This window comes from Macaca thibetana, chromosome 10 (genome assembly GCF_024542745.1).
Source record: "Macaca thibetana thibetana isolate TM-01 chromosome 10, ASM2454274v1, whole genome shotgun sequence".
Classification (NCBI taxonomy): Eukaryota; Metazoa; Chordata; class Mammalia; order Primates; family Cercopithecidae; genus Macaca; species Macaca thibetana.
The window spans coordinates 16,652,363-16,663,062 of NC_065587.1; the positions used below are offsets into that span (position 1 = coordinate 16,652,363).

The window sequence follows — 10,700 nt, forward strand, 5'->3', positions numbered from 1 at the left end:
GATGTTAGAATCTATCAGATGCATAGCTTGCAAATATCTTCTCCCATTCTGTAGGGTGTGTTTACTGTGTTGATAGATTTTGTTTCTGGTTTTCACTGTACAGAAGCTCTTTTTAGTTCTCACTTGTCAGTTTTAGTTTTTGTTGCAATTGCTTTTGAGGAGTTAGTCATAAATTATTTCCCAAGGCCAATGTCCAGAACGGTTTTTATGGTTTTCTTCTAGGATTCTTATAGTTCCAGGTCTTACATTTAAATCTTTAATCCATCTGGAGTTAATTTTTGTATATGGTACAAAACAGAAGTCCAGTTTCATTTTTCTGCATATAGTTTGCCAGCTATCCTAGCACTGTTTATTGAATAGGGAGTCCTTTCTCATTGCTTATTTTTGCTGACTTTGTCAAAGATAAGATGGTTGTATGCATGTGGCTTTATTTCTGGATTCTCTATTCTGTTCCACTGGTCTATGTGTCTGTTTTTGTACCAGTACCATGCTGTTTTGGTTACTGTACCCTTGTAATATAGTTTGGACTCAGACAATGTGATGCCTACAGTTTTGTTCTTTTTGCTTAGGATTGCTTTGGCTATCCAGGCTCTTGTTTGGTTCCATATGAATTTTCAATAGTTTTTTCTAATTCTGTGAAAAATGGCATTGGTAGTCTGACCAGCATAGCACTGAATCTGTACATTTCTTTGTGCATTATGGCCATTTTAATGATGTTGATTCTTCCAATCCATGAGCACAAGACTTTTTCCATTTATTTATGTCATCTCTGATTTCTTTCGGAAGTGGTTTTGCAATTCTCCTAATAGAGATAGTTCACCTCTTGATTAGCAGTATTCCTAAGGATTTTACTCTTTTTGTGACTATTGTAAATATTCTGTTCTTGATTTGGCTCTCAACTTAAAAATTACTGGTGTATATAAAAGCTACTAATTTTTATATATTACTTTTGTATTCTGTAACATTGCTGAAGTTGTTTATCAGCTCTAGGTGCCTTTTGGTGGCATCTTTGGGGTTTTCTAAGTACAGAATCATATCATCAGTAAAGAGAGATAGCTCAACTTATTTTCCTATTTGGATGCCTTTTATTTCCTTCTCTTGCTTGATTGCCCTGGCTAGGACTTCCCATGTCTATTCTCAAAACTCTGCTATCATGTGAGGAAGCCTGGTCTAGCTTGCTGGATGAGAGAGACAGTTGCCCCAACTGACAGTCTGCCAACTGCCAGGTGTATGAGTGAGGTCACGACTATTTAGTCACTGGTTGGTCTGCCAGATGACAGCCGATTCATGTGCAAGCCCAGCAGAGGTCAGCCAAGCTGACTCAAACCAGAGGAACAAGCTGATCACAGAATCAGGAGCAGAACGAATGTCAGTATATTTTGGAGTATATCATTACGCAGCAAAATCTAACTGGTACAGAAACTGCTACCTAAAATTGGGGTGCTACCACAACGGAAATCTAAAATGTGTGCGTTGTCTTTGGGACCAACTGATGGAGCCTTGAAAAGAGGCAAGGAAAATGTTAGTGAAGACTAGACAAATGGTGAGCAAGCTGTTAGCAGAAATGGGAAAGTAGCGAGAAAACAGCAATGGAAATATGAAAATGTATTGACATGTGATATATAGGATGGAACAATTAGCAATGCTGCCATCTTTAGAAACTGGGGTGATAGCAAAGGTCCTTAAACTTTTAGACACTGGCAAAATCATTTCCATGTATAATAAGGAAAGTTGATTGGCTTATTTAGGTGTCTATGATTCGATACAGGAAAAGAAAGAGTAGGTGAATAAAGAATCATTCAGTTGTAAGCGGAATTTAGAAGAAATAGAGGAGTCAGGATTTGGTGGATGGTAACATAAGTCTGTTGTTCAATCCCAGGTTTTGAGCCAGTAAAAGATTCTCAAAGCAAGCAATGACCACCAGGAAAAGAAATCAAGGTTGTGACTTTAAGACACTTTGTGAAGGCCTCTGAAAGATTTAATGAGCTGTCTATCAGACATTGTCAGCTAGAGAAAAGGGTGTATAAGAACTTTAGGGTAATTTTCCCAGAGTAGAGACAGGCTTACATGGAGTAGAGTAGACTTATAATGGGATACATAAGCCCACAAAGTGTTAAGGGACATGTACCAATAAAATACCCATCAGTTTTAACTGGATGAGAGTGATATGTGCCTTTATAATAGGCACAAATGGTCAAAAAAAGCGAGTCAACTATCAACATGTGTCATTTCCAACACAAAAAGAAAGGACGGGCTGGATGCAGTGGCTCACGCCTGTAATCTCAGCACTTTGGGAGGCCGAGGTGACGTCAGCAGTTTGAGACTAGCCTGGCCAACATAGCAAAACACTGTCTCTACTTAAAAAATACAAAAATTAGCCAAGTGTGGTAGTGCGTGCCTGTGGTCCCAACTAATTGGGAGGCTGAGGCATGAGAATCGCTTGAACCTAGGAGGCAGAGGTTGCAGTGACCTGAGATCACACCACTACACTCCAGCCTGGGAAACAGAGTGAGATTCTGTCTCCAAAAAAAAAAAAAAAGTCTCAAGAGGTTGAATCAAAAATCAAGATAATAGATCACTGAAACCAACAGACTTGGAGTCTCTCTCAAAGAATTAAACTGGGTCTTGATCAAGAAAAATTTCTTGTCTTCAGAGTACAAGACAGAGCAATATTTGTCTGGCGAGATTTCAGAATTGCTATGGACCACGACTGCTGCGAGTCTCCCATTATTTTCATTTTTATGGTTGTCCTTTCCTGTCTTACTATAGAGTATGTTGGGTGTATGGGGTTCAGATATTTCTTTTAGTTTAAGGTCTCCAAATTACTGATACCCACATTCAAAGAACCATACCTAAGAAGCCTCATCTATATCTGGATGTGATGTAGATCAGGAGGTCCTAGATAATCTTGAAATTAATACATAATAGATGTACATACTTTAGAAATACATGTGATATTTTCATATATTCATATAATGGGTAAATATTAAATAAAGGTAATTGGGATCTCCATCATCTTGAATATTTATCTTTCCTTATGCTAGGAACATTCAAATTATTCTAGCTATTTTGAAATATACAATAGATTATTGTTAACTATAGTCATCCTACTGCTCCTACTGAACACTAGGTCTTAATTAATCTATCTAACTGCATGTTTGTACCCATTGATCAACCTCTCTTCATTCCCTCATCCACTTCTACCTTTTCCAGGCTCTGGTAATCCCCAACCTACTATCTTCAACACATCCGCTTTTTCAGCTCGCACGTAAGAATGAGAACACGCAGTATTTATTTCTCGGTCTTTGGCTTATTTCACTTAACATAATGACCTCCAGCATGTTGTTGCAAATGACAGGATTTCATTCTGTTTTGTGGCTAAACAATATTCCACTTTGTATATATACCATATTTTTCTTTCTCCATTCATCCATTGAGGGGCACTTAGGTTGAGTTCATATTTTGGTTATTGTGAATAGTGATTCAATAAACACGGGAGGCCGGGCGGCAGTGGCTCAAGCCTGTAGTCCCAGCACTTTGGGAGGCCAAGATGGGCAGATTAGGAGGTCAGGAGATCAAGACCATCCTGGCTAACACGGTGAAACCCCGTCTCTACTAAAAAATACAAAAAACTAGCCGGGCGAGGTGGCGGGTGCCTGTAGTCCCAGCTACTCGGGAGGCTGAGGCAGGAGAATGGCGGGAACCCGGGAGGCGGAGCTCGCAGTGAGCTGAGATCTAACCACTGCACTCCAGCCTGGGCGACAGAGCGAGACTCTGTCTCAAAAAAAACCAACAACAACAACAACAAAAAAAAAAAAACACGGGAGTACAGCTATCCCTTTAATACATTGATTTCCTTTCTTTTGGATATAAACCCAGTAGTGGAATTGTTGGATCATATGGTGGTTCTATTTTTAGGTTTTTGAGGAACCTAGATAGAGTTTTCTGCAGTGGCTATACTAATTTACATTCTCACCAACAGTGCACAAGAGTTCTCTTTTTCCACATTTTTGCCAGCATCCATTATTCCCTTTTTCATAAAAGCCATTTTCACTGAGGTAAGATGATATCTCATTGTAGCTTTGGTTTACATTTCCCTGATGAGTGATGTTGAACATTTTTTTCATATACCTATTTGCCATTTCTTTGTCTTCTTTTGAGAAATGTCTATTCAGACATCTCACCCATGTTTTAACCAGATGCTTTGCTTTTTGTTATTTAGTTGTTTGAGCTTCTTATATATTCTGGTTATTAATCCCTTGTCGGATGGGTAATTTAAAAATATTTTCTCTCATTCTCTGGGTTGTCCCTTCACTTTGTTGATTGCTTCCTTTGCTGTACAGAAGCTTTTTAGCTTGGTGTAGTCTGATTTAACTTTCTGCTGTCATGTGCCAGGGGTACATGTGCAGGTTTGTTACATAAATTGCGTGTTGCTACAGCTTGATGTACAAATAACCTCTTTACCCAGGTAGTGAGCATAGCCTTCCAATCCATATCCCCCTCTGCCCCTGCCCCTCAAGCAGTCCCCAGTGTCTACTGTTACCATCTTAGTGTCCATTATTTTTCCATGTTTAGCCTCCACTTATAAGTGAGAACATGCAGTATTTGATTTTCTGTTCTTATGTTAGTTCACTTAGGAACAGCTAGGGGGAGGGATTGCAATGGGAGTTATACCTGATGTAAATGACAAGTTGATGGGTGCTGATGAGTTGATGGGTGCAGCACACCAACATGGCACAAGTATACATATGTAACAAACCTGCACATTATGCACACGTACCCTAGAACTTAAAGTATAATAATAAAAAAAAAAGGTTAAAAAACAGATGCTGGCAAGATTGTAAAGAAAAGAACACTAATACACTGCTGGTGGGGATGTAAATTAATTCAGCCACTGTGCATAGAAGTTTGGCGATTTCTCAAAAGAGTTAAAATAGAACTACCATTTGACCAGCAATCCCACTACTGGATATCTATCCAAAAGAAAATAAATCATTCTACCAAAAAGACACACTCACTTGTATGTTCATTGCAGCACTCTTCACAACAGCAAAGACAGAATCAACTTAGGTGCCCATCAGTGGTGAACTGGATAAAGTAACTCTGGTACATATACATCATGGAATACTATGCAGCCTTGAAAAATAATGAAATCATGTTCTTTGCAGCAACATGGATACAGAGCTAGAGGCCATTATCCTAAGGGTTCTTTCTACTCTTTGCTTAAACTAATTCATAAATGTCTTATATTCTTTGTAGCTATTATAAACGGGATTTCTTGACCTCTTTTTCAGATTGCTCACTGTTAGTGTATATAAATGCTGTTGATTTTTGTGTGTTGGGTTTTTTTTTACTGCGCAACTTTACTGAATTTGTTTATCAGTTCTAAGTTATTTGTAGAGTCTTAACAGTTTTCTTAATGTAAGATCATGTCATCTGCAAACAGGGATAGTTTGACTTTTTTTTTCTACTTTGGATGACCTTTCTTTCTCTCGTGTGATTTATTGCTCTGACCAGGATTTTCAGCATTATGCTCAATAAGAGTAGTAAAAGTGGGCGTCCTTATCTTGTTTTAGATCTTAGAGGAAAGTTTTCCCTGGTCAGTACAATGTTAGCTGTGGATTTGTCAGATATTGCCTTTATTATTTTGAGGTATGCTCCTTTTATACTCAGTTTGATGAGGTTTTTATCATAAAGGCTGTTGAATTTTATCAAATGTTTTGTCACCATCTATTCAAATGATCACATGGTTATTTTTCTTGGTTCTGTTAATATATTTTGTTTATGTTGAATCATCCTTGCATCCCTGGGGTGAATTCCACTTGATCATGGTGAATGATCTTTTTAATGTGCCGTTGGTTTGCTAGACTTAATGATTTTTTCTTCATTTATGTTTTACAGTGATATTGGCCTGTAGTTTTGTTGTTGTTGTTGTTGTGTTCTTGTCTGGTTTTGGTATCATAGCAACGCTGGCCTCATAGAATGAATTTGGAAGTATTCCCTCCTCTTCAGTTGTTTTGAAGAGATTGAGTAGAATTGGAATCCACCAGGTCATGCACTTTTCTTTGATGGGAGACATTTTGCTACAGCTTTGACTATTGGCTTCTTGAGGTTTTCTATTTCTTCATAGTTTAGCCTTTTTAGGTTTTATGTGTCCAGGAATTTATCCAATATGTTGGCATATAGTTGTTTATAATAGTCTCTAATAATTCTTTGTATTTCTGTGGTCTCAGTTATATCTCATTTTCATTTATGATTTTTATATTTGATTCTTTTCTAGCCAAAGGTTTGCCAATCTTTAAAAAAGATTTTGTTTCATTGATCTTCTGTATTTTTTAGTCTCAATTTTATTCCTTCTCTGATCTTTATTCTTTCTTTCCTATTACTAATTTTGTTTTTGCTTTGTTTTTCTAGTTCTTTGAGGTGCAGTATTAGATTGTTTATTTGAAGTCTTTCCCATTTTTTGATGTAGGCATTTATTGCTACAAACCTCCCTCCTAGCACTGCTTGTGCTTCATCCCATAGATTTTGGTATACTGTATTTTCGTGTTTTCAAAATATGTTTTAATTTTATTATTATTTTCTTCACTGACCCACTGGTTATTTGGAAACAGCTTAGTTTTCATGTGTTTGTGTAGTTTCCAAGGTTCTTTTTGATATTGATTTCTGGTTTTATTACATTGTGCTCAGAAATTATATTTTATAGAACATAATTATATATATTATATAATATTTTATATAATTTCTATCTTTTTGAGTTTGTTGAGACTTGTTTTGTGGTCTAAGAAATGGTCTATTCTGGAGAACGTTCCATGTGGTGATGAAAATGTCTATTCTGCAGCAGTTGGGTGAAATATTCTGCAAATGTCAGGTGTATTGGCCTAGTGTGTAGTTCAACTCCAATGTTTCCTTGTCTATTTTCTGTCTGGACGATCTATCCATTACTGAGACTGGGATGTTGAAGTCTCCTACTATCATTGTATTGCCATCTATCTTTCTCTTTAGATCTATTAGTGTTTGCTTTATATTTTTAACTGCTCTAGGGTTGGGTACATCCTAGACTTTAATCTTGATGCTATAATTGGATAATATTTTGGAGGGTTTACAGATGGGACAAGCATGTGGGTGAAACAAACAATTTTACAAAGGGAAAACTGTGGCAGATCACAAAGGAGGCCACAGATTCTTCTTCAAAAGACTTGTACACTGGGGTTTGCCCTTTCTCGCTTCTCTTGAAACCTGCCACCATTTGAATAAGCCTGGGCTAGCCCGCCATGTGAAGAAGTCTGAGCTGGCCTGCTGGATGATGGCAGACACGTGGCACAATCACCTTTATTGCTCCTAGCCAGTAAACTACCAGATATATGAAGCCAGCTGGCACTAGCCACCCTCCAGCCAACCTACCAATCCCCAACAACCCTACAACTAAATGCAAACACATGAGTAAGCCCAACTGAGATTCACCGAGTCCAGCTAGTTCATATCCACCCAACAGAAATGGGAACAAAACTCCCCAATACAACTCTAAATATCTATGATCTACTATTAACCATCTTGTCAGAAAGGTAACAATCCACTGGAATCAATTATACATTTTCTAATATAAAAACTTTAACACTGGTTAGGAACATGCTCCATTAATACTATATTTTTATGACTCCCCCTCATCTATGAGAAAAACATGCTTGCTCCTTTGTTTACCCTGCAGAAAAAGTCTGTCCTCTTCTCTAACTAGGCTGTAAACTCCATTAAGAGGAAATGTGTTTAGTGGTTGATAGCTCAGACTTTGGAATAAGACTATTTGGGTTCAAGTATCAATGCCACAAGTTCTATAACTTGGAGTAATTTACTGACCTCACTGTGCTTAGTTTCCTCAGCACTGTGCTTTGTTTCCTCAGCACTGAAACAGGTTTAACAGTCATCACCTCTAGGCCTGTAGAGGATTACATGAATCAATATATGTCATCTGCTTACATTGGTGTCTGGCATATTTTAAGAGACAGTGATATATGTTTCCATTATTTGATGTCCAAGATGAGTCTTAGCCATTGCTCGGCACTCCTCACTGTGCTACGAATGGTAACATATCTATAAATAAGTAATCAATAAAAGAGTTTGGGAATTCTAGGGCATTAATTAGACCATGAAGCATTGAAGCAGATGTAATATATTCATAAAGTTACCAGTATAAGGTATTTATGTAATACTTTTGAGGATCCGGAAGTATGCTCAGTCATTATCTTAACCAGTCCTGCCATCTGCCCTACAAAGTTTTAAGCCTAAAATGGGTAGATATTTTTTCCAACATTGGTGCTTTGCTTTGATACCAGAATCTAATTCTCTGTGTGTGGGGGTGGGGGGGAAGAGGAAAACAAATGCCCAAGCCTGACAAGAACACCCCCCTAATGTTTACATCCCATTTTCCTGATAGAATCTGCCATGTGGTCTGTGGTTCTGCTTTTCACAAGACTTTTATCAAATCCTCAATCATTGGACAATCACACAGTGCAAAATCTTTAAGGCAGAGCCACAATGGTATTATGATGGAAAACTTGGGAATAAGTTCTCTACAAGCCAGTGCAAGTAAAATTTTCCTAATGAAAGAGGAAGAAATAATGAATTAGCAATTCCATGAAGAAAAGGAAGCTGCCTCAATGGAAAAAGTCATCTTCATCTCCTCAGATGTGAAGTTTGTCAACCTCAAGTTAGGTATGGATCCCAGTAGGGATGGATAATATTGGAAAGTCAGGCATACCCATATAAATAACCATATTGATTTCATTGTTTCCTCTTGCAACCAGGTATTTATAAAACGTGATTCTTGACTCTGCATCAGAATCTCCATGGAGTCAGCTAAAAATTCTTATGCTGAGCCTCAATGCAGCCCTACCAAGTCAGTGTCCCTAACGTGGAGAGGGCCTGGGAAGTACCGCTCAACAATCTCTCCAGATGTACCTTGTGCACACTGATATGCAAGGTCAGGTGCTGGCTTACACTAGAATGGCAAGGAGCACCATTAAGATACTTAAGTGAGGAGACAGAGTGCCCCAAGTGTCCATTCTAACAATGACTTGCTGTGTTTCAGATGAGGGAGCTGGAAGAGGGAGAAGAGTGAGACAGAGAAACTTAAGAGTCAGGGAAGGGAGATAGACTGTCTATCTAGAACAGTGTTTTATATCAAGACCTAACACACCACATACTCAAACACATGCACTTACCTGAAATAAAAGTTTTGAAATGACCTGACACAATTTGAGTATCTTCTATCCTTTCTATTATGTATTTTAAGAATCCTAGTAACATTCCAGTAAATTGTTTTTTCTACCCACTAATGGATTTCAGAAAGCACTGGTGCAGAGAAATCAAGGGTGGCGGTGGAAATAAAGACAGACAAGAATAATAAAAGCTTGAGCTTTTTCTACCACAAGAGCCAGTGATAGTTACGAATCAGAAAGAGGGTTTAATGATATCTTTGCTCCCCCTGCCTCAGCAGTGACTGCTCTGTACCTTTCATGAAATGGAAGTCAAGAATCCCCTAAGATAACTAAAAATCTTGGAGAAAACGAATTAAGAACAGGAATAGTAGGTAGACACAAAACACACTAACCTAGGAGAAAATAGTAAAATAAAGATAATTGTAGCTATTTGCAGGGATTCTTTGGTTTATACCAATGTTGTTCCTCATATGGGGAAAAAACTACACTTAGGTCAACATGAATCTGCCAAGAGGAGAAAGGAAGTTGTGTACCCATAGCCAAAATACCTAGCCTTCCCCAACATTCATTCAACAAATGTTTATTTAGTACATAGTAGGGTTAGAGATACCGCAGTGGACAAAAGATACAAAATTCCCTGCCTTGCTAGAGCTCCTATTCCAGTGGGATGAGACAGTTACCTTTTAATTAGTAAAACATACATGTTAGATGCTGGTCAGTGTTAAGGAAACAAGGAGGAAAGTACTCTGTTACGGAAGCTCTGGGAAACAAATACAGTAATATTTGAGATTATTTCCAAAGGAAGTAAAGGTGGCCCATGTGCCTACCTGGAGGGAAGCACATCTCAGGACAGGGGACAGCCAGTGCCAAGGCTCTGAAATGGGAGGGTGCCTGGCATGTCCAATGATGAGAATGAGGTCAGTGGGGCTAAACCAGTGAGCAAGGAATAGCAGAAGATGAGTTCAGAGAATGAATGGGGATGAATCAAGTTAGGCCTTGGGGTTTTATAAAAAGTTTGATCTTTATTTTGAGTGAAAAGGGAAACCATTGCAGAGGTTTGGATAAAAGAGTGATTTGATCAAAAATAAAAATATTGTTTGGGCTTAAATATCATTATGAATACAGATTTAAATATATTTTGTAGTTGTTCTCTTTTTGCCAATAAATGCCTCATGAAGGTGACTTCCATGTCTTCTTGACACATTCCCATAGTTATAATGGCTTCCTGGGTTTCAGGAAGATGATTTCAGGTATATCTTATTGTCTTTCCCAGATCTAGAATTAGATATTTCTCTAGAGATTCCTAGTTGCTTTTATTGGGAAAGGTATTTAGAGACCACATTACAATCACTAGGGGAGTTCACTGTTGTAGGGTTGGTCACTGCATCTAGGCTATATCAGTGGTTTGGGCTGGAACACAGGTTTGGTTTTGTTGTCATTGTTGATTTAAATGAAGAAATCTATTATGAATTGCTTAATGAGTTC

At 38.0% G+C, this 10,700-nt stretch overlaps 1 long non-coding RNA gene across 2 annotated transcripts; it reads left to right on the forward strand.

The window, feature by feature from the left end:
- Window positions 1–1,290: 1,290 nt before the first annotated feature.
- Window positions 1,291–9,237, forward strand: LOC126964158 (uncharacterized). Of its 2 annotated transcripts, none has more exons than XR_007729321.1 (3): window positions 1,291–1,543; window positions 8,432–8,709; window positions 8,802–9,237. It is a non-coding gene; the product is annotated as an uncharacterized LOC126964158 (long non-coding RNA). The 2 variants fall into 2 exon arrangements; XR_007729322.1 differs by having other exon boundaries at window positions 1,291–1,368.
- The last annotated feature ends 1,463 nt before the right edge of the window (window positions 9,238–10,700 follow it).